Source organism: Puntigrus tetrazona, chromosome 6 (assembly GCF_018831695.1).
Source record: "Puntigrus tetrazona isolate hp1 chromosome 6, ASM1883169v1, whole genome shotgun sequence".
In the NCBI taxonomy this organism is placed as follows: Eukaryota; Metazoa; Chordata; class Actinopteri; order Cypriniformes; family Cyprinidae; genus Puntigrus; species Puntigrus tetrazona.
Window position 1 is genome coordinate 7,570,521 of NC_056704.1, and position 27,174 is coordinate 7,597,694.

General features: G+C 37.9%; 3 pseudogenes; all 3 read right to left on the reverse strand.

The window, feature by feature from the left end:
* The window catches only part of LOC122346793, a 46,233-nt pseudogene extending 44,991 nt beyond the window's left edge, over positions 1-1,242 (reverse strand).
* A 912-nt stretch (positions 1,243-2,154) lies between these two features.
* Positions 2,155-15,861, reverse strand: LOC122347559 (annotated as a pseudogene).
* A 3,444-nt stretch (positions 15,862-19,305) lies between these two features.
* LOC122347327 lies at positions 19,306-24,160 on the reverse strand (annotated as a pseudogene).
* Positions 24,161-27,174: the final 3,014 nt, after the last annotated feature.

Below are 27,174 nucleotides of genomic sequence, written 5' to 3' on the forward strand. Positions count from 1 at the left end.
ACAAGGTTTTATTTATTTTTATGCACCCTGTTTAGTCCCACTTCTCAAGAATGACTGAGCTATTTTGGGGGTGTTTGAATAGGACGGTATATTAAGCTTAAATCAGTTAATTAGCTAGCACACGTGTATTTAGGTTTCTAGCCTGTGAGATGGAGGAAAGCTCATTCACAGGTGAAGGTGTTCGCTTCTGATTATTAACACACTCACCACACAGGAGGCTTCTGTACTGCTTCCCTAACTTCGGCCGCAAAACGCGCTGTAAAAGACACATTTTCATTTAGTTTCGCACCATAAAACTGTATAAAATAATAAAGCCGCACTCGAGCCGGCAAGGACACACGGTTTTCAACCCAAACTGAACCGCGGCGAGCTCCGGCTGAGGACCCGACAGCACGACGGCTCTCCGAAGGGGAAACATTCGAGGCAATATCCCGCGAATTTTGTTCAGGGTTTCACGGTAAAACACAGAAGGTGCGGCGGTGTGTGAAAAGATGACGCACGAGACACCAGCGCGACAGAAATCCACTCAGAGACCGGTATGAGGGACGCATACGAATGAGAGCCGCTCTGCGGGAGCCATCTACGAGGGAAACCGACTAATCACTCGCAGAAAACACCTGTTATGCCACGACTAAATCACTGACCTGGTCTGTCTCCATAGGAAGGTCTGGATCGGAAACGGGATCCCCCGGCAGTTTTCCTGGTCGCTGTCATCCAGGCTCTTTCTTTTCACCATTTTTGACCTGCTGGATTCAAGGGTGCAGGCGGGCTGCTCAGAGACGGATTTGATTCACGGCATCACCGTGATGTTTTACATCGGAGCGTAAAATGGCTGCAGGTGTTGACTTGTGTCGACACCACCCCGTGGAGCGGGGCTGAGAGACCGGACGCACTTGTCAATTAAGACGCGCTGACCACCGGCTTCAAGAGACGGCTTCAAATACGTAATCAATGAGATGGAGCGACGGACCACCTCCGGGTCTTAAAGATTCGGAAACATTTCAGCGTAACCGTTCATACCGCATCATTAGTACCCGAAGCGGCGATTCAGCCCCAAAATCTCCGCTTCTACGAGCGCTGTTTACAGTAATAATACATAAATCAAATATAAGACGATATGAGAACCATGTAAGAAGTTCCCAGTTTCTTTCTTTTGATAACAGTGCTGTAGAACACCAAACTAAGTTCAGAAATAATAACAATAACTGTAGTAGTAGTAGTAGTAGTAATAACTATAGCAATTAATTACCATAAGGATACAGGCTATTATTCATGCAAGAACAAAAGTGTAATAAAAGCACAAGTGAATTGTAAATGCACGGTTATTGTATTCATACTGCGATAAATGTAAGGTAAAATGAGGTAACGCTTTATTTTAAAGCGTTCTTGTTACGTTACGTGTACTTTTATAACAACAACAAAACTATGCATTATTATATGCAAGTAACCCTATGCCACACCGTGACCATATGATACTAATGTTACTATTACTCAGAACTAACATGTATAATTACACTGTAACAAGGATCCCTTAAAATAAGGTGTAACCTAAAACGTGAGCCTTTCATGTGTGTGTGTGTGTGTGTGTATATATATATATATATATATATATATATATATATATATATATATATATATATATATATATATATATATATAAAGTTTTATACAAAGTATAGTACATAGCCTATACATGTTCATAAACTGCAGTTCAGAAGAGTTAACCAATAACACCTTAATCCCTATTTAATAATACATCAGACAAGAATAAAACTTTGTGTTCATGTTGTAAAAGCATAAACATAGCGGTTTCCCATATACACATCTTGACCAGATAGAATAGCTATTTTCCTATTAATCCTGATTTTCCGTCAACATTTCAGGCTGATTGAATGGAATACTTTAGTCTATCCTGTTCCTAAGAAAACCAAATAGATCATATATAACTTTTACTATTATATAGCATAATTTACATGCATTTCTTTTACTGTTGTTTTTATGGTTATGTACAAGTATTGTCACAACGCATAAATGATGTGTAATGTTTAATCTAGTATGACATTACAAAAATACATTTAAAATATTTCAAATGTTCTTCGTCTCAGATACATGAGATGACTTTGTCTAAACAACAAATGTCCATAACACAATGAATAATTTCCAAAACACTTTATTATTTGTTTTTCCTCTAACCACAGATTTTATCAAATGATGATCATATGAACGCAGTGGAATGAATATGTACTGAACCCATCAAATGGTAGCAGCAAGTCATTTACCTTTAAGGAACTGAAACACTTGAAACATTTTTTAAGGTTTTAGTTGTTTTGTGGCATTTCAGGGTAACAAAATCATATAAAATGAATTTAGTGGGTCAAATGTTTATTAATCTCTATATTTTTAAAATGTAAGGGTGCTTAAGTTTGCAAATTACAACTTAGATCTACAAATTCTAGTAGTTTTATAAAAACAAAACAAAAATCTGAACTGATATTAATTGGAGTGGTTCAATAAAATCTAGTCATTCAGGCTACTAATCAATTACTTAAGTTATTACTCTTCATACTACTGAAATAACCAAAAACAAACAAAAAAACTCACACATTTGAAGTTTCTTAAATCAGCCATCCTCCTGAGCAGTCTCTCCCAAACATAAATATTAGTGCTGTCAAACGATTAACTGTTCCCAAAATTTAAGTTTTTGTTTACATAATATATTTGTGTACTGTGAATATTTATTATGTATATATAAAAGACACTCACAAGCAGCATATACATGTATCTACATGTGTTTACGTACATTTATATAAATGATATCATATGTAAATATATAATGAAATGCATGTGTGTGTATTTGTATATACATAATATCCATAGTACACACACACATAGATAATGTAAACAGAAACTTCTCTTAGAGGCGATTAATCATTTGACAGCACTAATAAATACACAATCTCCAAGACATATTCACATGCTAAGGACTGTAAAATATAAGGATCTGTGTGACCAGGACACACCACAAAAAAAAAAAAAAAAAAAACGTAGGTCTTCTGAGATTCAGCAAGAATAAATATGTCCAAAAATATGCACTGTTTTTATGATAGAATTTTCCGATCAGACCGACATGGTCTTATGTGCTTGTCTGACACTGGACGCTTGTGAGATCTGAATGCAGTAACTGGCTTGGCCCTCATCTCATGTACGTCTTGTTTTTGGCCTTTTGATTGGCGTTTGGCTTCATCCACTGGGATTCCTTCCCCGCCGGCCTGAGCAAGTCCTCGAACTCCCTGGATCTGGCTGACCAGCTGCAGAAGCAGTGGGATCACCTGGGAACAACACTGTATTGTCATCTACACAGCGCCATTAGAGCTTTAGTGAAAGTCAGTAACGATTCTGAAAGAAAAAGAAATCGGTACCCGCCGTGATTATAGACGGCAAGCAATAGAAGTAATGTGAGCGGTAGAGGCGATGAAAGATCCCTGGGCAACATCCTGATCTGGTATTTTCCTCTGGAAAGACAAACAAATTGATACGGATTGAATCTAAGAACTCAGGATTTAAAAGACAATAACTAATATATTCACTATCGACAATAAACTAAATTGAACTGGATGATGACTGTTGGCTTGTGTAGAGCTGCTTTAGCGCAGAATAGAACTTGCTTAATAATTGATGAACTCGGCACCACTGACACCGCTGTTGAAATGAATCACCACCGAACTGATTTGAGCTGAATAACGTCACCACTGTTTTCTGATATGCTTACAGCTGTTCATTTATTTATTCATGCACGTATCGTTACAATCTATATTGTACCAAGTGCTATACAAATGTATGTAACTTTAGAAGAGTTTAAACTCTTTTAACACCAAACGCGACGGACGAATGATCCATTAGCACAAGATTTTGACCACTGGATGTAAAAAAAAAGGTTGTTACCTTGGGGTTAAAGGTTAGTGTTACATGTTTGTGGTAACCAGAAGACGTGAACGAGACTTGTGGGAGTTTGAAGTCATACTGGGAGCGAGAGAGTGACGTGTGTAGCATCAAGACATAGCTCTGCAAAAAGACAAGAAGATGCCTCAACCAACCATTCTTCAGATTAAATCAAAGTATGGGCATTAATAAATAGGAATACAGTTAAACATAAAAATAGGAGTCGTTTAGAGGAACAAAGAGTACCTCTCCATCACGTGGCAGGGGAAAAGTGGAAGAACAGGGACTGGCCAAGAGACACGCTCTGGAAGGGATTGTCAAGGTTGTCACTCTTGTAGAGCTTCACCTTTAGAGAGGGAGGGACAACGGTGACTTCAAAGCGTAATCAAATGAGTGAAAGCGTTTTAAACCACGGCACCTACCCAGAGAGTCGGGAGATGCTCAGGAGAAGTGATGACATTTCCACTCAGGTCAAACTGGTTGATCTGTCTGAAGGCGATTATGTTTACTCCTTCGATATCGGTGTTTCCCACCTAAAACCGCGCAAAAATAAAAAAATAAAAAACATTAAATGGAAACTTTAAAAAAAAAAAAAAAAAAAAAAAAAAAAAAAAAAAAGAGAACACTCACCTCAATGGTTTTGTGTGGCGGTAACGCTCTCTCGATGTGATCGTTTCCTTCTCCTCTCAGCTGAATGTTGTAGTTACACCCAGGCTGACATTGACATGGAGGAAACACAGGCTTTGTTGAGAATCGTAAAATGTGTGTTCTTGTGAATTTTAATCAGTCTTTACGCTTTTCTAAACATCTTTCTCCAGTAGTCTTACCCGCAAGCCTCTGAGTCTAAAGCGTCCCTCTTCATCAGTGACCGTGTCCTCACTGTACATGCCACACTCTTCCTGCCCCACTGCCTCCACAGCGACCCCCTGCTCCGCATCGCCTCCTATTGACTGCACTGTTCCATAGCAGCTGAGACACGTCCAATAACAAGAAGAAATAAATAAATGATTCCTGAAAGACTGTGTGACGCTTGGGGTGTTACGATACACGTATTCGTGTTGAACCATTTAGTATGAGGTTTGGTATACATTACAAATAGAACGATTATTGGAATAAGCCGATTACATTTGAGGAAAAAAGAGCTTCAGTTGTTTGAAATATAATGTTCTCAGTGTCATTGTGCTCAAACAAGGCAACCCAATCAACATGACAACGTGCTGCCTGCTCAGAAAGTGTCAAAAGTAAGGCAATATTAAGGAGGCATTTGGCATTTCCAGTTAATTTAAGGCTGTTACATAGTTTTTTTATTAGGCCTATTATTATTATCATAAAAATAGGAATAAATGAAATTTCATTTCTTTTTGATCAATTTGTGCACTTGGTGTACATACTGTATGCATATAATATAACTGGAAAACTAAGCATGTTAACAGGCAGTGCTTATATTAACATTGCTGACCTATAAGCTGTTTTGAAGCCAGCGATGGGAATATGGAGGACCTGTCCTTCTTCTACTGTAATCATTTGTGCTGAGGGCTCAAAGCGGAACTCCTTCATCATGGGCTTGAAATAGTACTGGCCAGGACTCTGCGATAAGAGATGGAGAAATGAAGACAACTTCTACTTCATTTAACAATGCGTTCTGCTTGTACTCATACGTATGCACTGTTTTTTATAACAGGTAAACATTTAAAATGAGAGTTTCGTTGTATGGGCAAAGAACAAAGTCAATAGGTTTTGCAACAGCACAAGGTGGATCGTACAGAAGAACGAATGTGTTTAACTCATCAGAAGATGACCATAGCGACTAAGGGGCTGAGAAGACTGTACCAGGTTGTTGAAGGTGAGAAGGCCAGTGTCTTGAGTGAGCATGTTTGAGCGGAAGTTGGCCCCACTGAGAGACAGCAGAACCCCAGAGAGAGGAACACCATCCTCTGCCTTTATCTGAGGGGCAAGAGAAACAAAATGCAAACCAAATGAACCGTTTGATTGATAAAAAGGAAAACACTTGTGAAAGTTCAAGGTGATGAGAAGCCATTAATGCAACACTGACCTCAAAAGTGACTCCTCCTGCGAGGGCAAACGCCTTGAAGTCTCCTGTGCTTCCCTCCACTGCAGTCAGGACAAAGCCCTCTTTACTGGCACTGATGTCATACAGAGAGTCACTATGTAGGGGTCCCACACTGGTTTCAAAGGGAAAAAGCAATACATTCATTTTATTTGTTTAGAATGTTTTAGTGGATTTAAGATTTCAGCTAATGACTTCACTTTATTTCTAAATAGGCCAACAGTCATTCACGTTTGCATATTTATAAACCATGCTTTTAAGCTAATATGCATTATTAAATACGCAGTTATGAGAGAGGTGTTAAATAAATGAACACAGTATGTTTGTGATTCAGTGAGATACCTGTAGGTTCCGGCTTCATCGGTGAGGACTGTAATGAGAGGGGTTGAGGCTCCTTTCTCCTTAATGGAGATTTCCACACCCTCCAGTGTAGGTGACACCTCCCCCGTGAGGAACAGTCCGGCGCGGCCTGCGATCTCCACCATCTGACCCGGGCAGTTCTCTGTTAAAGAAGGTCAATCATTGTGTATCAGTTTCAAATATAAACTGAAGTAAAACTGAAACCCCATTTTTCTGACTGATGCTAGCGACTCCTTTCAAGAAGTCATTATAGTTAAAGATAAGCGGAAGTCTGGTACATTCAAGTTACAAATGGCAGCACCTGGTCTTATTGTAGAAATGAGGTGGATACTTTGCCTGGGAGTGTCTATGGCTTTGCATTGTTTCAGACTTCAAGAGTTAATTCTACCTAGTATTCATTTATTCATATGTTACATATTACTATGGATTGCCGTATGATGCTTGACAAATATTTATTGCATTCTTTGTGTGAACAGAAGTTGTTAGCAATTTGTTCCATAATTGTCGTGAGGTCCTAGACAGAACATGCATCTATTAGTAAAAAATAAAATAATTGCACTCTAACCTCCAGTGATTGTAGCCTCTACTTCAGGAGGGTAAAACAGAAATTCTTTGGATGAAGGCATGACTGTGATCTTCTCCCCAGCCCTAAAATAACCAACAGAGATATAAAACGAGGACCATGATATTTGTAACTGATAGGAGAAGACAACGTTATATATGTTCTTAGAAACAAATATTGTGAAATCTTGTTCAAACACAAACACGAGAGCAAAAAACGCTAGCAAACATTCTCCAAAAATCATACCGTGCCCAGTATGAGAATTCATAGTGGAAAGGCTCATGGAGTTCATCTGGTTTCTCTTCCACAGGGGGGCTGTTCTCGTCTCCTCTTTCTTCCCTCTCCTTCTTACGGGAAGCTATTTCCAGAAGCTGCTGCTCCCATCGCTGCTCCTCATTTGAGCGCAGGGGCCCCAGAACCAAAGCAGGCTCACTCTCAATGGAAGATCTGCCAAAATGAAACAAAACCACCAGGTGTATTGAAATCAACAGCCAGGACTCAAAACAAACAAGATATATTTAACAGTTTGAGAGACACATAATGCCAGTGCTTTGCCTCACTCACTTGATGGTGACAGTGACATCCAGCATCTTATCAGTGGTGATAAGTCCTGTCATGTGGTGTCTCACAGCAGTTAGGGTTAAGATGCTTGGGGCAGACCTGTGGAACAAAGTTGAAAATCAACAAAGTGGATAAGACTTCATTTAATATTAACACAGCAAGCACATACTGTAAAGCGGTAAAGGTAGAAAGCTGTTGCGGCTACTTTAATTGGAATAAAATGTGCACCAGCCACATACGTGTTGTAGGTGTAGTAATCTTGTTCGAATTGGTGACAGGAGCGTGGAGTCACTTTATAAACACCTTCGATTAAAAAGAAATATGTTAAGATCTTTAAGCTTTATGAATGTAATTACCTTACCAAACTATAGGAAAGGCTGAGCTCACCCGGCTTGGACAGGCAGAAACGATTGACTCCTTTGGACAGATTGTAAATGCCAACGTTCTCTGGTGAGCTGCCATCTTGGAAAAATTCCTAAGATTATCGAAAAGTAACGCATCACCATCAGCATTACCATTTTAGACTTGGAACAGCTGATTATGGCAACTATTCGATCAGTCATCTTTAAGTATTGAATGTTTTCGGTCCTCACCAGGGTTATAGCATGGGACAGTGAGCAGCGAAGCAAGTATCCGGTTTGTCTGAACTCCACTCCTCACACGCACGAGTCAAGTACATCGATCTCTACTGACTTCTGCTTCCAGCACCACTCCTCTTGGGTGATAGACACTGCGATGTGCAGAGCTTGTTAATTTTCTTGGTAAAAACCCTTTTCTCATGAATTTAAGTTTTACACTGCTGAAATCCTGCACAGTTTAGCTCAGTATGTTTAGTTTATGAAATACAGCAATTCAATAAACTTTCAAAAGTATAACAAATTATAATAAAGTAAGACGAAAACCTATATTAATTTATCGTTCAGATATCTTTCAAGTTATAAATACAGAAAACATTGTACTACAAAATTCAAATAAAATTATTTTTATATTTTGTTAATATAAGACCCAAAACCAAATGCTGGCAATTTTTTTACTACCGCTCAAAGGTTTGCTGATGATATGTTTTGCCAATGTTTTATATGTTTTTCAGTATTTAGTGCAACACAATCCTTCAGAAATTGATTTTGTGCTCAAACAACATCTCTGACTGTTAGCACAGTTGAAAACGGTTGTGGTACTTAATTTTTTTTTTTTTTTGCTGGATGCTTTTTAAAAAAATCTTACTGACCAAAAACTTTTGCCTGATAGTATATCTATTTAATACCATTATGATAACCATCTCTATTGCTCATTAAAATCAAAACGTGTAAAAAGTGTGCTTACCTTTGTACTTTCCGGGTAACACGTTATTGAAAGTGAAGCTGAGAGTTTCACTGCTGCCAGACAACTGGAGGTTTTGCCTGTCTCCTTGTCTGCTCACAGGCTGAAGGGTGACTGTCAGATCTCCACATGCCACTGATGGGACAATTCGATCAGTGAGGCAAAGGCAGAAAGCACACAATTGAATTTGACAGCGGACATGAAGAAAAAAAAAAAACGCTTACCAAGACAGGACACAGAGCCAGAAACAGATGCTATGAACTGAGTGAAGACAAGGTCAGTAATAGGGACGATCCACAAGTGAGATATCGAGAGAGTACGGCTGAAGAGCAAGTCCAGCCTTCACATCACTTTCAGGGAGGGTCACCTGTATAAAACAAAACATCTAAATGAATGTGCAAATCACTAACCAGTTAAATAACAGCATTAATTCTCATTACCTGAACGCTGTAGTCTCCTGGTTTAACTTGAAAGCAGAACACTCCGTGGCTGTCACTTTTCAACAGTACGGAAAAAGCCCTGATCCTGTCTCTGAGTCGAGAGCTAACTAACTCTGTAGTGCCCAAGCTGTTTAACGGTTTCAGGAAGACGAGTGACTGAGATGTGACCACACACGCTAAACCTGAAAAACGGCAGTGGAGCAGAGATTTCAAATCGGACGTCTGAAGCTAGACGACAGACACCTCAAGCCTTCGATTATCTTCTAAAAACAGCTTTCTGGGGAGAATTCTTGGCTACATACTCACCCTGCAGTGATGATGTCTGGCAGCTGAGGGGTGCTGGGAGCAATCTTCACAGTGACTGGCTCAAAGAACATCAGCTCCTTGTGCGTGTTAATAGTATAAGTGCCTGTGGTCATATTTTCCAATCTGAACGAACCATCGTCTTTAGTTTCCACTGTGAAAAAGATCAAGGAGGAGGCAAAATGTGTTAATTTAGCATAAACTTATTAATTAAGCATGAATTGTGGAGTAATTTGTACATGCCTAATGATGTTAAATTCAAGTGTATCATCACTTACCTGTAATTTGGTTGTTAAGTGTTACTACAGCATCTGCGACACCTTCTCCATTGGGGCTATTCAGAACTCTGCCCATCACAGAGAATCCCATGACACGAAATATTGGCTGAGAGACAATAAAATTGAATAGTTTAGGCTGCTGAGCGAGACCAGCTGTTTTAAAATTCCCAAAATGAATACGGTCCAACCCAAATTGTCAATTAAGGTGTTGGGTCATGTCTCCAAATCTGTGAGGACAGGTCAGGAAATTGAGAAGCTCACCTCCAACGTTAAACTGCTGTGTTCTACTTTGAAATCCATGCGAGAAGGAGCAACATCGAATGTGATTCTCTCCCCTCTGTAATATGGGACCTACAATTCAAGAAGAGACAAGCTAAAAAAAGACTCATAAAGAGATAAATGAAACGTAGATAAAAATTAAAAGTAGAACCAGAAAGTAATGAAATACAGGCATATCAGAAAAGTTGTACAGCCATATCAGATTTGTCAACAAAATATGTATATGCGCCAACAAAAATGGACAGTTAATTGCAATAATCCAGTAGAAATTTGCATGCAAGACAAGATCTAATCTAACCATAACTCCATATTGGATTTGATGGGGCCTAAAAGCTGCACCTGACTGTATGGATTATACTGCAGCTTGCCAAAACAGCAGCATTAGAAGGTCTTATTAATTTGGAACATATTTTAATAGGCAGTCAAAACTTATATACGCGCCAAGTCATTGGATCCTTTAAAACTCTTTAAGAACTTTAAAAATCAATTCTTAACTGAAAGGCCAAACCATGAAAATGATATAAAACTGATATAATGACACCTCCTTTTCTCCACCTGAAGTATTCGGTTGAATTTTGCATCATGTGTGGTTTATCAATATACAAGCCAGATTTCAATAGTTTCAATCAAGGGAGAGAAAATAAAAGCATGAATGAATCATTTTAATTAACTTAAATATTTCTGAAATTTATTTAAATGTCCAAAGTGCAAAGAGAAAGCTATAATTTGAACCAACAATAAGCATGCTCTTCTCACAATAAGAAACCATGTATTATTTCTGTCCAATGTTATATATAATGTTAGTACACGTGAACAAATAATATAAAGGTTGGTGACAGTACATCCTTACCACTGTATATTCGCCACTGGGAAGGCAGGGGAATGAGAAAGTACCATCCTCACGAGACTGGGAACTGCACAAAAACACAAGCGCGGGGTCGCCGACTACAGCTCCATCCACAGGGGCCACACTGCAGCCACTGATATCCTAAATAAATAATGCATTTGTTTAAAGTCTACTGGATAACAGATGACGAATCTGTGCACATTTATAAATATTATCAAATTACACAAATGGCATTCATCCAAAGCTATTTTGTGCGGATCACGTGTTTGTGGTCGGGCTATGGATCTAATAAAACCTTTTACCTCCTGTGTTACGCTGGCAGAGTAAAGGAGGAAGCCGACTCCTTTCATGGGTTCACTGTCACTCTGCACCTCTCCAGAGACATCGTAACCCTTTACCACAAGAGGAGCTGCGGCGGGGGCGTTTTCGTTTGACACAACCACAGCAGTTGAGCTCTGTGAGGGAATATAAAAATAAGTGAACCAAGTTTACGTTTACATTTAAATGAGATGATTTTTATATGTGAACTAGCAAAAGTGTAGTGGCATGAAAATCCTTCTTCGGGGTGTTGACACATTCGTCACTGAGAAATATGTTTTGTTTGTACTATATACACCTGCTCAAGGGTCCATGAGGCGTGAGTGGCGGTGATGTCATAACTTCCCGGAAGCACCTTGAGGAAAGTATACCTGCGAACAAGCAACATAAACAAGGGTGCATTTACGGTAACGGTATTAATGGAGAATTAATATTACTTTGAAATAATCGTTAAAGAGAGAGTCTGGGGTTTTACAACCAAAACGACACAATCGTTGGTATGGTATCTTCTCAGAATTTTATTTTCTGAACTGTTTATTTCAAGTTGTGTTGCAGTAAAGGGGTTTCTATTACATATTTCAGTAAGAGACATAACACCCGGGGATCCTTTAAGAACCTGAGAATTTGACGTGACCAATAAAGATGTCCGAAGAAATTTTGCATGCACGAATTCTAGTTTGCCCACTAGACGATATCTACTCACTGGCCTCCAGCTTGTGTGAGGACACTTTGAAGGACATCAGCTTCTCCTGCTTTTCTCAAACTTACTTCAACCCCTGCAGGTCCCAACAAATGCCCTTTACTTAATATCTAAACGAAAAAGAAATTAGTTTTGTTTTTAACCTTACAAAAAGATCTGTATTACAAAGTGGGTAAATGTTCAACTTACAGTTCCGAGGACCGAAAACCCGTAAAAACAAAGTTGATATCTTGTTCTTTAGTGCAGATGTCTGTAATTCCATCCACATGCAGGTCCACAGTTGTTGGCTCTGCATTCAGACAAATTATAACACAATACATGACGTGAAAAGTGAGTCCACCTCAGTGAACCCTGGACTGATCAAGAGCAGATTACAGTATACAAGAACACTGAAATTGAATTATTCACGATTTTATCGTATAATATAACCACCACTTGATATGTGAAATCATTCCTTACCAAAGCTCCATCCTGATGGTGGTTCTATCTTTATAACAAAATCACCCTGTAAAAGATTGTAATCCGTATTAACACAAACAAATACAAAACCCACCAGATCAAATATTGCCGAAAAGCAGGACTCGCTAATTTCATATTTTATATTTAAATTTTCATTTTATATACAGACGTGGACAAAATTGTTGGTACCCTTCGGTCAATGAAAGAAAAAGTCACAATGGTCACAGAAATAACTGTTATCTGACAAAAGTAATAATAAATAAAAATTCTATAAATGTTAACCAATGAAAGTCAGACATTGTTTTTCAACCATGCTTCAACAGAATTATTTAAAAAAATAAACTCACGAAACAGGCATGGACAAAAATGATGGTACCCCTAGAAAACACTGAAAATAATGTGACCAAAGGGACATGTTAATTCAAGGTGTGTCCACTAATTAGCATCACAGGTGTCTACAACCTTGTAATCAGCCATTGGGCCTATATATATGGCTCCAGGTAATCACTGTGTTGTTTGGTGATATGGTGTGTACCACACTCGACATGGACCAGAGGAAGCAAAGGAAAGAGTTGTCTCAAGAGATCAGAAAGAAAATTATAGACAAGCATGTTAAAGGTAAAGGCTATAAGACCATCTCCAAGCAACTAGATGTTCCTGTGACTACAGTTGCACATATTATTCAGAAGTTTAAGATCCATGGGACTGTAGCCAACCTCCTGGACGTGGCGCAGGAGGAAAATTGATGACAAATCTAAGAGACGGATAATCCGAATGGTAACAAAAGAGCCTAGAAAGACTTCTAAAGAGATTCAAGGTGAACTTCATGCTCAAGGAACATCAGTGTCAGATCGCACCATCCGTCGTTGTTTGAGCCAAAGTGGACTACATGGGAGACGACCAAGGAGGACACCATTGTTGAAAACGAATCATAAAAAAGCAAGACTGGAATATGCCAAACTACATGTTGACAAGCCACAAAGCTTCTGGGAGAATGTCCTGTGGACAGATGAGACAAAAATCGAAGTTTTTGCCAAGGCACATCAGCTGTATGTTCACAGACGAAAAAATGAAGCATATCAAGAAAAGAACACTGTCCCTACTGTGAAACATGGAGGAGGCTCTGTTATGTTCTGGGGCTGCTTTGCTGCGTCTGGCACAGGGTGTCTTGAATCTGTGCAGGGTACAATGAAATCTCAAGACTATCAAGGAATTCTAGAGAGAAATGTACTAGCCAGTGTCAGAAAGCTTGGTCTCAGTCGCAGGTCATGGGTCTTGCAACAGGACAATGACCCAAAACACACCGCTAAAAACACCCAAGAATGGCTAAGAGGAAAAAAATTGGACTATTGTAAAGTGGCCTTCTATGAGCCCTGACCTCAATCCTATTGAGCATCTTTGGAAGGAGCTGAAACATGCAGTCTGGAAAAGGCACCCTTCAAACCGGACACAACTGGAGCAGTTTGCTCATGAGGAGTGGGCCAAAATACCTGCTGAGAGGTGCAGAAGTCTCATTGACAGTTACAGGAAGCGTTTGATTGCAGTGATTGCCTCAAAAGGTTGCGCAACAAAATATTAAGTTAGGGGTACCATCATTTTTGTCCAGGTCTGTTTCATGAGTTTATTTTTTTAATAATTCTGTTGAAGCATGGTTGAAAAACAATGTCTGACTTTCATTGGTTAACATTTATAGAATTTTATTTATTATTACTTTTGTCAGATTAAAGTTATTTCTGTGACCATTGTGAGTTTTTCTTTCATTGACCAAAGGGTACCAACAATTTTGTCCACGTCTGTATATATCAGACATTGTGACACTCTTCAAAGTGACTGAGCCTGGAAAGCGCCTCTCTGATTAAGGTGAAGCTGCTGGTGTAAGGATGAAACACTGCATCGCAAGAGCCTGATAGGCTGTCCCAGTCCACTTAACTCTGGTTCCAGTTAAAAATAGACAGACATGTCAAAGATGAATTTTGCCCCAATTTACACCATCAGATAAAGCTTGCAGCAATTTGCAAGTAATATGCCAATACATGATTAGTTTAAACTCCCAGGAAATCTACAAAATTCGCAGATTAGGGTTGTACAATATATAAAATGTCATAATACATCGAACTAAGGGTTGTGATTTGTATTACACTTTCTTTTAATAGAGAAATCAATAAAAGTTTGTGTAGATAAAAATACAAACATTGTATTTCACATGTTTTTATAGTATTTAATTAGTGCACTGTTTGCAGCCCTTGGATAGACTGGATAAATGTGTTTTGTCAGTTACGTATAGAACATAAAACCATGCCTTTATCAGATTAATTCATTTATTAAAGAAAGGATTATCAAAATGCTTTTGGTTGCAATCACTCTAGCCTTTGTATATATGTAATGGCTACATTTTAAGAATAATTTGAAACAATTATAAATAAGTCATACGGAAAAGGAAGTGGAAGGTATGGAAGTGTGTTCTGTACTGTTTGATTAGCAATAATGTAAGATTATACTTCATTCAGAAAATAATTTTTACTTGGCTCTTTGCCCACAATAGAAAACATTCATTTTGAATGCATTATTATATCATTGCTTAATAAATATATATATATACACACACATATACACACTGTAGCCCTACCATAAGTAAAGCTACCTTAATGTGTGGTGAAAGGTCTTCCTAGAAAGACACAAATTGCACTAAACATTGTAAAATGACCTTGGATGTGTGACAGCCCATTCATTCCTGAATTACAGTACCTTGTCATAGAGAGGATCATGAAGTAACCATTGATTGGTGCACAGTCAGTCTGATATTTCAGAGAGCCCTGTTTAGTGTAAAGTTTGATCTGTAAAGAAGAACAAACACATAGTACACGTTGGTCATCATTAACACACTTTAAACTGACCTTATAAAAAGACAAAGGAAATGCGTAAAAATACCACGAACTAAATGGACTGCCCGTCTAACTGTATGCCATTTATTTAGAAGTTCCAGTGAACACTTTGAGCGAGGCAATGCTAATTAACAATATTAAGCATGCTTGGTCAAATCGTGTGTTTTGCTGACAATGCTTGACAGTTGGTTAGGAAGCTGTCATGCAACCTGCTACATTCACGACGGACGGATCACCAGATTATGCGATCTACAACCTATAAGCGTAACTGTTTAGGACAGCAGATGATATATATATCAGAGCATCGGTTCAGTTCCGGAACGTCATGCGCTAGCTAGCCAGCTAATCATTTTTAAACCAGAACTCTGAAGTCTTCTTACCTCAATGACAGAGTAGTTAATTTCCACATCTGACTTAACAAAGCCCCCGCAGCCTACCAAAATATCATCAGTACCATTCACAAATGTCACGTACAGGAAAGATAGAATAAGAATCGTTAGCTCCTTAATTCCACCCATCGTGCAGCGCTGGTGAAGCGTACTGACGTACACCGCACATGGTTCAGATGACTTCAGCCAATCACTTTAATGGCAAATCTTTTTGCCTCATTCCTATTGGTCAGTCACGACGGGTGTCTATATTAGTTGTTTTCATTGGCTGTTCAAGGAGTGCAACTCGAAAACCTGTAAATCAAGGTTAATTAAACTTTAATTTTCTTTGCTTTGTTTGAAGCGTAATTGATTATTATATATCTCTGCAATTGCAAGAAAGCAGCGTGCCGAGCTAATATATCCACATGCTAATACAAACATTAACAATAGGTGGTGCAATTGGGTTTATAACAGACCAGATAAAGAGATAGAGAGACTCGGCATTAGCACATGACTTATAGATATAGATATAGACCATAGATATAAATACATGTTTATGAGTACGACTTTTGTACTACAAGACAAAGTAAAGACGAATAAGAGGAAAACATTTTCTGGCGGGCAAACATATTAGGAAATGGTTTGCAAAATACACATAGAAAATATTTTGGAGAATGTCTGTATGAAATATCCCCACAAGCAGGAGTTAATTAAATCTTTAAAAAGACAGAAGGTATGATTTAATTTTAATTAGAATTTAAATACTTTCACCCCGACATATTGTGCAGTGTGGCTGCTGACATTACTCAACTTTGCAAAAGAAAAAATAATGATGTATGGGTAAGTGTATGTAAAATCATGTATGGGTTTTTGTTTTATATTCATTGCAAAAACAATTTCTGAATATCAGCACAAGTGCGCTAGCACTAACGTGCAGAGCAACAAAGCGTTCTGTTCCTTGCATTAATCTGATGTTGAAAGAATCGAGTGATCCGATGATTCAGCCGTGCTTTCAGAGGAGCGCAGTCATTCTCCCGAAATACGACCCAAAACTACTAATAGCGCATACTCACAGTTTTATTACCATTTATTTATCCACGACAGACCTAAACAGCAAAAATGCCCAGAATTCCTTTTTTTTAAATAAGCCATTTTTATATGAAATAAAACCCTTTAAAAATTGGACAAATGTTGCAATTGTAGAATTCGACCACTGCCCACAAGGACAATAAAAGGATATTTTTGGACAGAAATGTGCGGACCTGTCCCCATGAGTGCATTTATTTAGCTGAACATTATCTTTAATCGCTTTACCAGTACATCGACAAAGGAACATTAACACTTCAGCTGGCGTGTCTTAATTATATTATAATATTATATACGTGATAAAAGATTTCTGAGTTCTTTACGCTGATTTTCTTCTTTATAATCATTGGTAGGCAACACAGGGTGGCAGTGTTTAGCACTGAGTGCTCCTCTTCTCCCAGCTGTCACAGACGCATGCTCCAGTTATCTTCTGAATGCTCTGTGAAATCACACATTAAAATCCCACCAAATGGGCTACCCTTACTGATATAACCTGACAAACAGCTTTCCTTTCATTCTGTTCTAAGATGGACAACGCATCCTTGTCACATGCTGCACACAGCAACTAATTATACGATAAGAATTTATCATTTAAATTGAGAATACGGCACAATTAACATGGTTTACTGTACACTATACATTAGTCAAAGGTAATCCTGATAATGGCAAATGTCTGTATTTCAGAATCGTTTCATTTCTGCAGTACGAGCCCTCTTGTAAAGCACAGAGTTTGAGTGAATAAGCTATTCTAATCTCCTTTAAGTGAAAAAAACTACTTTCAAGGAATATGAACAGCATGTGAGATCAAGCGACTTTATTGACAATAAAAATAATATGAAAATGAAAGCATTCTGTAAGTCAAACCATGAGTCATTCAGCAGCAAACACAGAAACCAGTGTTTCTTGGTGGGAAATATTAGACTGTAGCACATACGTTTCTGGTTTTAAATAAAATAAGCACATTAGTTTAATAAAAGTACAGTGTCACTCATTTTGGTGTTATAACCTGTTATATGAGATACCGTGCTGTAGACTGCCAACAGTGTTAAGACATTCAAAATTGCAATGCTTGTAGATTCATACCCTGTTATTAGGGGGTATGAATATACAGAAGCCGCTATGTCAATGGAGCCACTAGAAATGACATAAACAGATACATATTGACTTACGTGAACTCACTGGATTCCTACTAAGAATTGCAATGCAGTAAAATGACATTTTATGTCACATAAATCATCACATAAAATCTTGAATATAAGCGAACACCAAAATTCATACGAAGAAATAATCATACATTACGTTTTTAACTCATCAAAGCCCATTTCTTTGATATAAATAATAAACATTCTGAACAGAGAACTGTCAACACGGAGCATACACGGCAGATATACAACTTGTGAATCCAACTCACAATGTGATCGCTAGCTACTGAGACAAGTTTGAAAAGAAAACCTAAAGAGCTCGAGCGTGTGTTTTATACTGTAGGCTGTTCATCCATCTGGATCTGGGTGTACATTTGACAAGCTAAACAGCAAATGACGTGTTAAAAAGTCACATCATTACATTCAAATCAACATCTACTACTTGCTTCCTTCCTGTATCATCACAGTTGCATTGCCAGAAAGTGTCAGTTCTTCTGTGGTCCACTGTTGAATTGGTTAATCTTACTTTTGTCTAGACTACTTATGTCTGACACCTTCAGATATTTACATTATTGCAGTGCACAACACAGCATTAAACAGAGATGTAAACAAAGCACATTGCTTTATAAAACCATTACAATTACTTGAAGCACGGTCAACATCAATAATGTTTAGCCAAGTTAAACAATCAGGTCTTTTTTGAAAGGCTGAAAAATCATTAAATCACACAGGACGAGGTCACCTGGTTTGCAATCGTGCAAAGACAATTGCTTCAGGACCTGAAGAAAGAAAACGGATATCATGCGCCGTATGAAATATATATTTTGTTACAAATCATAAACCGGCAATAAATCTATACAAGTGCCACCATTATTAAACAGGATTCTCTTTTTCTGAACCGCCTGTTTTACCATTTACTGAACTTAAAAGAAGCATATTTTATTACAATTTATTGCTCACGTTACATGTATGATAACTTGAATACATTTTTTAAAGTACTGTAAAATATCGAGAAAGCATTTAAATAAATAAGAGCAATGACAACTGCTAGACATTCAGCATGCTAATTTTCTTCGCTAAAACTATATCTAATTAATAAGACAATGCATCATATTTTTGTACACAGACACAATTCCAAAATTGCCTAAATACAGGTTGCTTACTAGAATGCTTTTTTACTGCAGAGACCTTCGGTGCAGACAATAAATACAGTTTACAGAGAAGCCCCCGTTGGGTGAAGCTTTGTTTTGTTTTTTCTGTTAATCTATGGAATTAATACGTTGAACTGGCTTTATTACACTACATGTAGTTCAGCAATCTGCATCGTTTCCCAGATGAGGCCCAAAAAGCAATTTAAGAATGTCTTAGATGAACAGAGCATAATACGACTTCAGGAGGTTGTCATGGTTGAAGGGTCAGTCCACATGGCTGCCACATCTCTGAACCTGCAGAAAGTAGCATTGTGTTAGCGTGCACCACGCTCGGAGTCAATAGCCGGGTTTCCATCCAAAGTTGTGATTTTAAGTTCATTGGAATATTTCATAGCACATAAGCACAGAAATTTGGCAGAACTCTAGTGCGATGCTTCAAAACGCACATAAAAACAGGGTGATGGAAACATAGCTAATCACAAGTGTTCACAAGAAACTATTTTAAAGGCTCTTCTGTTTAAAAAGGTCAGGTTTTTGGTATACATTTAATATTTTTCCTAATACTCAATCAAAACAAACTCAAAAATAGGTACATAGGAAAAACAGGCCAACAACATTGTTAAATCCAAAATATTCGCACACTATCAGTCTATGCTAAATATAGAAATGTATTATTACAAGTACAACCGATGTTTCTATCCACTGACCTTCAACTTTAAAAAATATTTTTTCACTAATAAATTATTTGTATAGTATTTACATGCACCGTTACATATTATAGCTTGCTTTGAATCCCACCTGGCATTTATAAGGTACTGTGCCAGGCTGATGTTGGCAGGTGTTCCGTAATGGTGATCTGACGGTCTGATGACCCCTCCATGGCATTAGCGATTTTGATTTGAGCTCCAGACATTTGACGGATTTCATTAATTTTGGTGCCTTGGCGTCCGATTATGCAGCCTATTAGCTGGAAACATACAGACAGATAGAAGTCAGTCTGGAAAATCAATAGCTCTCCATAAACGCTTAATCCACGAAATGAACATTTTGTCATTAATTACCATGTTGTTCCAAACCCGTAAAAGCTTCACTTGGTGCTGAATCTTTAAAAAAGTTTTTTTTCTACAAAAAGTGTTCTTACAGCGCCATAATAGTAAGCTTCGATCAATGATGGCAGATCAAGTTGTTTGGGGAGTCAATGGGACAGTTGCAAGCTTAATTAAAGCTTTTACGGGTTTGGAACAACATAGAGTGACAAAATTTTCATTTTGGGGTGGAGTAACCCCTTTAAATTCAATACAACTGCCCAGTGCATTACTGAAGACAAAGAAAGCTGCTCACATCATTTGGAATGGTGAGTTCATGAGTACTGGCCTGTGAACTGGCATCCACACCTAGAAACAGAAACACAGCCAAACAACTGAGAAACGCAGAGCAATTAGTTTTTCACAATATTAACCATTTTAAAACTGTACATATAAAATATATTCATGGTGTAGGACGTTTCCTGATATCATGTCTTTACCTGCTCATTTAAGGAATGTTTCTATACACTCTCAGGTACAAAAGCTGCCGCTGGGTGGTATCTTTTTAAAAGGTAGCTACTAATGTGTCACTTAGGAACTAATGCATATTTTAGGTATTAATATGCAACCCATCCAGGGGGAGAAAAGTGAAAGACAAAAGTGAATGAAAGACCTACAGGTATATAGTGAAGGGTGTGTAGCGGGAGGGTTGGGTACGTACCAGGGAAAGCGGGGGTGGTCTGTCCGAGGGAGGTAAAGGGGGTTTGCTGCATAGCCAGCTGATGGAGCTTTGTCAACTGCTGGGGGAGGGAGGAGGGTCAGTACACCTAAAGTTATGATTAAATAAAGGAATCCTGCTTGGACCTTTACAAACTCATCTAGACACTAACAAGGGGAAGCTGTGAGAAATCTCATATACAACTGTCTTTTATTAAAAACACAAAAAAAATCTATTTATCAGTTGTATAATTTTTAATAAAGCAGGTCATGAAAAAAAAAAAAAAAAACAAAGGTTAACAAGAAGGCTACACTAAAGAGGGAGAAAGGATTAGAAGGTACTTTGTACTCACGTCTGGGTGTGGGATGGCGTATTGTCCCTGTAGCAGTGTAGGCCTAAGAGAGACGGACAGATTCTTTTATGTACACAGAGGGGCAATACACATATAATTATGTGCATGTATTAGTTTATTGAATTGCTGTAATTATGTTTAATAATAATCAAATATTGCAAGTGGAACGCATGTCCATTAAGTGAAAACAACCGTTTTTGTTTGCTCAGTCTATTTCAACTATCTGTCTGGATTCCAAAATGCATTTGTCCACACAATATTATTTGTATATTACATTTTATGATTCTGCACAATGCATTCGCTTATGGGTGGGAATGCATTTCCTTTCATCGGTTTTATCCAGTTAATAAATTAATTTATTACACTTCACTAACTGATTGAATAGCATTTGGCTTTGTGCGTGAACTGAATTGCTGTTGATGAAAATTCAACTGGCTTCTGTCTTTCTGTAAACTGTAAAATAACCTTGAAATTAACAGTAAAAGACTGTTAAAAACGCTACAGTAAAAACCTTCCGGACTGGAACACGGAAGCACGCAAACAGAAGTCTGAATCCTTCAGGACTGATCGGTTACTCAGGAAAATGGTGGATATAAAGGGGAAAAACTGGACTGCATTTTATGGTAGTTATAGTAGTTAATAGTGAAATTACAGCATGCAAATGTAAATTTAAGTTAAAACCTAAAATGTCGCTTAAACAACAGCTGCCATTTACTGTACATTTTACAGATTTGTTTGGTATTAAATGAATTGCATTTAAAATATAACAGCATTTTTTTAATTGTAATTCATTAAGTTTTACATTTATCACTTCAAGAGATATTACATATCATAGCACTTAAGGTGAGAAATTATCTGACTAAATTGCTCACCTCCCACCAGTCTACTTTTATATAATAGTGCTACTGTATGTTTGCATGTACTGTACTGTATGTCTGTACCTAATGTGCATATTGACCATACTCACAGGCAGAGGCTGATGCTGCAGTAACAGGCTGAGGTTGGCTGTGGCTGGTGCTGTCAGAGTGTCTGCTCTTACCTGGCCCCAGAGAAGATGACTGGTGCCGTGGCGGGCTTTGGCCTGTATGGAATTGTGGCACCTTTGGGTGGGGACTGGCAAAGTGAAGTTCAAATAAAGATAGAAAAGATGAAAATGAAGAAAAAAGCAAGGAAAACTATAACAGAACAGAAGGTAATGCATGCAGTAGATGCTGTTTTGGTTACCAAAAGCAGAGACGGTCAGTGAGGTTTGACATTAGTTGATGCTTGAGGTTTATGTTGCAGTATTTGATATATACATCCTGTGTATGCATGCGCTGATCAGTGTTTGGATTTGATCTGAATGTGGATATAGTGTTTTCTACATGGATATCGGGATTTCTATCCGTTCATTATATTAGCCTTTTGTAGCTTGAGAGTCGCCCCAAGGCCGTAACCATGTCTTGACATTTGGAAGGTATCAATTTCAATAAAAACTATGTGTTTTTGAAGTAACTAAATTCAGCTGGATGATTAACACACGCACATAGGCCTATCATCTCTATCTGTACCTGTCTTGAAATGGGCATAATTGAGCAACCCCAACTTCTTTGATTTGAATGGCTAACAAGAGTACTGTGTAAAGGAGGGCAGAGTAACAATTTCAAATATTTGGGGGGACATTTGGTCATTTCTAAATATTAGTTGGGACTCGGTGCCCCCTCAGTGTCTATGGTGGTTATGGTCCTAGTGAACTGTACCTTAAAGCAATTGGCATTTCTCTATTCCTTACCTCCAACATGACCACACAGATCTGCTTCACACACTGGATAATGGCCTCTGGAGCACCTGAGATAGTGACTGCCCGTTCAGTAGAATTAGGCAACATGTCTCCAGCCACTTGCACTTGAGCCCCTGTAGACTGGAGAACGATCACCACACATTCAGCCGGATCGAAACCCTTTACTTTTTCGTTTAATCCATGTAAAAGCGTTTTGCTGTTGTCGTTGAGTAGCAATGACTAATTGCTTTTAAATAATTGTGCATTAAATAATTACTGCACTTTATGAAATATGTGGATCATAAAGAAATTCTAAGATTGAACAGACCTCCCTCATCTCCTTGATCTTGGAGCCTCCTTTCCCAATTAGAGAGCCACATTGACTGGCGGCACCACCAAGCGCAAAGTCACTGGAGGCTTACTAGTAGCCTGGCTATTGCTCATAGAGTTAATGATATCCTATGTAGGACCAAAACATGAATTATTATTACTGTTACAATTTCAAATGATTTCTTTTGGGGTTTTACTAATATTTTTAATTAGAAAAAGGTCTCATACTTCCTCAAACTTGTATGCGATCATGGTGTAAGGCCTTGAATATGGCATCTGTGGGTCCTGTGATGGTGACTATTCGTTCTGGGCAATTCCTCTGAAATATTTATGCGTGCATTACTCTGTAGAAACAGATTGCATTGTTTGTTAATAAACATGGTACACTTATCATCAGCGACTTATATGACTTGTAATGTTACTTACATCCTCTCGCATCTTTTCACAGTTTCCCCTTTCTGTACACAATAAATACAGTTTTGATTAAATGCATATGTTAATGATTGTACAATTAAAAAAAGAGACATTTACAAACAAGCACGTCTGAATGTGTTTTTACCTTGCCTATAATGCTGCCAACCTCCTGCAATATAAAAAGATAATGTGTTTATTGTAGTAACAAACATTACAATTCATTTATTATTGCACAATCTAGCTAACACATGGGTGCATAACACAGATCACAGATTTTATCATTTAAAATGTTTTCTGTGATTGGTTCTTTATATAAAATATAGTACTATGTCCACAATCTGTTGTTTGACTGGTGAAATGATTTCCGTAGTGCAGTAAATTATGTATGTGAAAGGTTTACATGAGAACCATGTTCTTTCACCTTGCCGTGCATGAGGAGTCTGATAGTCAGAGTGACATTGAGACCTCCTTCAGACTGAACTTTGTTGGGCTCCATGGTGAGGATTTAGGACTGGTTGAATTAGTTAGGATCTCACAGGAGCAGTTAAGGAATGCAGGCCAGTGGTCACCACACAGTCACCTAGACGTTTGAAAGAAGCCAAAAAAAAAAAAGATGAAAGGTTTACAATTGTTTTTATTTTAAAACAAAAGCAGATTAAAATGTACTATTATACTGTACAACCCAGCAAGTTAGGATTTTTAAGGAATTGGTTCAAACTCTATCCATTAAGGTCTGAAAACCAATAATGTGTAGTGTGTACCTATTTTATTTGAGCGCACTGAAAAGAATACTTGTAAAGGGGACATTGGGTACAAAATTCACTTGGGGTTCACACATGGGGTTTGCATATAAATGTGTCTTAGCAGTGAGTGAAAACAATCACCCTACAATGATAAAAATCCATTCACTCTTTTTAATCACTAAAAACCTAAACAGTCTCAATTATGAAACGGTTTGGATTTTTACACCAAGCCACTACCACTGATCATATTTCCACCCTCAGACCCGTGTCTGTAGTGACAACAGTGTCTCGTATTTGGGTGTAGTGGAAGTGTCTTCATTTTCTACTGACATCGAGCATGCACTGAATTAGTTTTTTTTGATTGATGGTAATGTTAGCGTGAACCCTGGCATGTTTTATTACGTTGATATAGGCGGTCCAGAATTGAAATATCTTTGGACTGTTGCTGCATCTTGATGAAAATATGCCCCTGCACCAAATCTAACCTAAACCTACCTGATAGTGAAAACTGATGTAAAAAAGCATTTGTTGATGCATTAGTGCCATTCAATTTCCTTTTACGCAGGAAGTTTTTTTTTTTTTACAGTTTGTCGAATCGTAGCTACACAGGATTCAACCCGATGCTCCTGAGCTACCGGAGAAACCCATGGATATGAAGCTGGATATGTGTGATGCTAAAGCTCAAAAACAGCAGTTTTCAAGTATCCATGTCACATCTTTGGACTCTGTGTTGCTGTTTTCTTGTCCCACGTGCTCTGTGTGCCCTACTTTTCGTTTCAGTTAATTGTATCATTGTCTTCAGGTGTGTCTCATTAATTTAGTCATTTCCTTTGTGTATTTAGGTCCAGTTTGTTTCCGTTGGAGTTTGTCCGATCGTCGTCTTTAATATGTGTAACTAAATTTAAAAGGTGTCAGAGTTTTACTGCCTCATGTTTTTTTGGAAACTGCAGTGATATGTACTTTGTAACGTATTTCGTGTCGCTAATAAGTGCATCAAGGTGCGTTCATGCCATGAGACCCGGTAGCAAGTAGGGTTGCAACAACTAATGACTAAAATCGATTATTATCGATAATGAAAATAATCGACAACGATTCTCATTATCGATTAGTCGGGTCTGCCCACAGTGCACGTCTGATTTCAGCCTGGACATGTCAAATTCCAGCATTGAGTAACGCATTGATATGGACAAAATCAATCTATAATAGTGAAGGAAACAGAATGGGATGCTGAAGGAGAACTACGTGAACAAACTGCTCAAACCATGAGAATAAACTTTAATGTAATGGCTTGCCCTGTCAGGCGCTTTGGCAGATTGCGCGTTCAGCTCAAAATTCTAGGTTTATGGTCATATCTTTTAAATGTCACAAATTCACGCGAGCATTTCCATTTTTGCATAAAGGTCCGTCCTGATAGCAAGTCTTTACTGAATGAGCGCCAGTGAACAGAGGAGTAAACTATAAACTGCTGAAATATCTGTTGTTGAATATTAAATTAAGGTATGAAGGTCAACACGTTGTGCACGTATTTTTATGAGGAACAGTATGTACAGCATGTAATTATGAATATAAATATTAGACATTTGATAAACACCTTTTATAAGATAAAAAGTGACTGTGAAGAAATTACTCTTACCCGTTGTTTGTTTTCGTCCTTATTATATTCACTATTGTTTTATTATTAAATAGTGTTTAATTGTAATAATTAATAAAGTTTAAGAATTGTAAACAGTAATAATGATTACCAAAATATTTTTAGGAGGTTAAATATGCGTAAATATCTTTAGAAAAGTAGTTGGCTATTTGTAGTGATATAATTATCGCTCTTAGTCAAAAGTACATAAACAATGCCAGCAAGAATATATATAATAATCGTTACTTGCAGCCCTAGTAGCAAGTAAATGTGTTTAATTTGTTTATTATGCTCTTAAAGCATAAAATACAGGATATAGTAGTTACTAATTAAAGGATTGTGTGCATTACAGTAATGTCATCAGCCGGTCAGAGATTATCAGCATGTCGGGACATCCTTTTCTTGTGGCTGCATCATTACACTGCTGAGATGACTGGTGCAAATAAACAATTAATATGAATAACATGCTTTTATTAAATAAGAGCGAATAGACTGTTAAAACGAACACATTTAACGTGCAATAAATTGCATGTCAAAAGTGTTTGAATGTTGCTCTGCCCATCACAGACCAGCAGGCAGAGGTAACAGGGCACAGAGAGAGACGGATGAGATCTACAGCCAGATGTCCTCCAATCTCCCACAGGACACCAGATTACATAAAGACTTTAATCCAGATTAACAACATCCAGGGGTTGATGTCTAGTCCTAACAGCAAAAATAATCTACAGAAATCCGGTACGATCGTGCCAGGCCTAGAAGACCAGAAGCTGACGGCAAATAAATAAACATCCTGGGTTATATAAAAGAAGAGGTTGGAAGAAGTAGAAACGGTTCACATCTTGAGCTATTCATTTTCAAAAGCTCAAGAAATTTGTGATTAAAACAAATCTTAAAAGCTCAAGAGCACGAACAGAATATACATTTTTTTGAAGAAGAGAAGTAATGTTAACGGTGGGATGAGCCATTAATCACGAGGGAGGATTATACACTAGACCCTTTCATGAGGGCCAATCAGGCTGAAACAGATGGCATTATTTTGCGCCAAGGGGATCATAGATGAATTGGGTCTGATTCTGAAATACCTTTGCATCCATAATGTCTAAGAGGAAAGAGAGTGTGCACAGGAGCTTTGCTTTG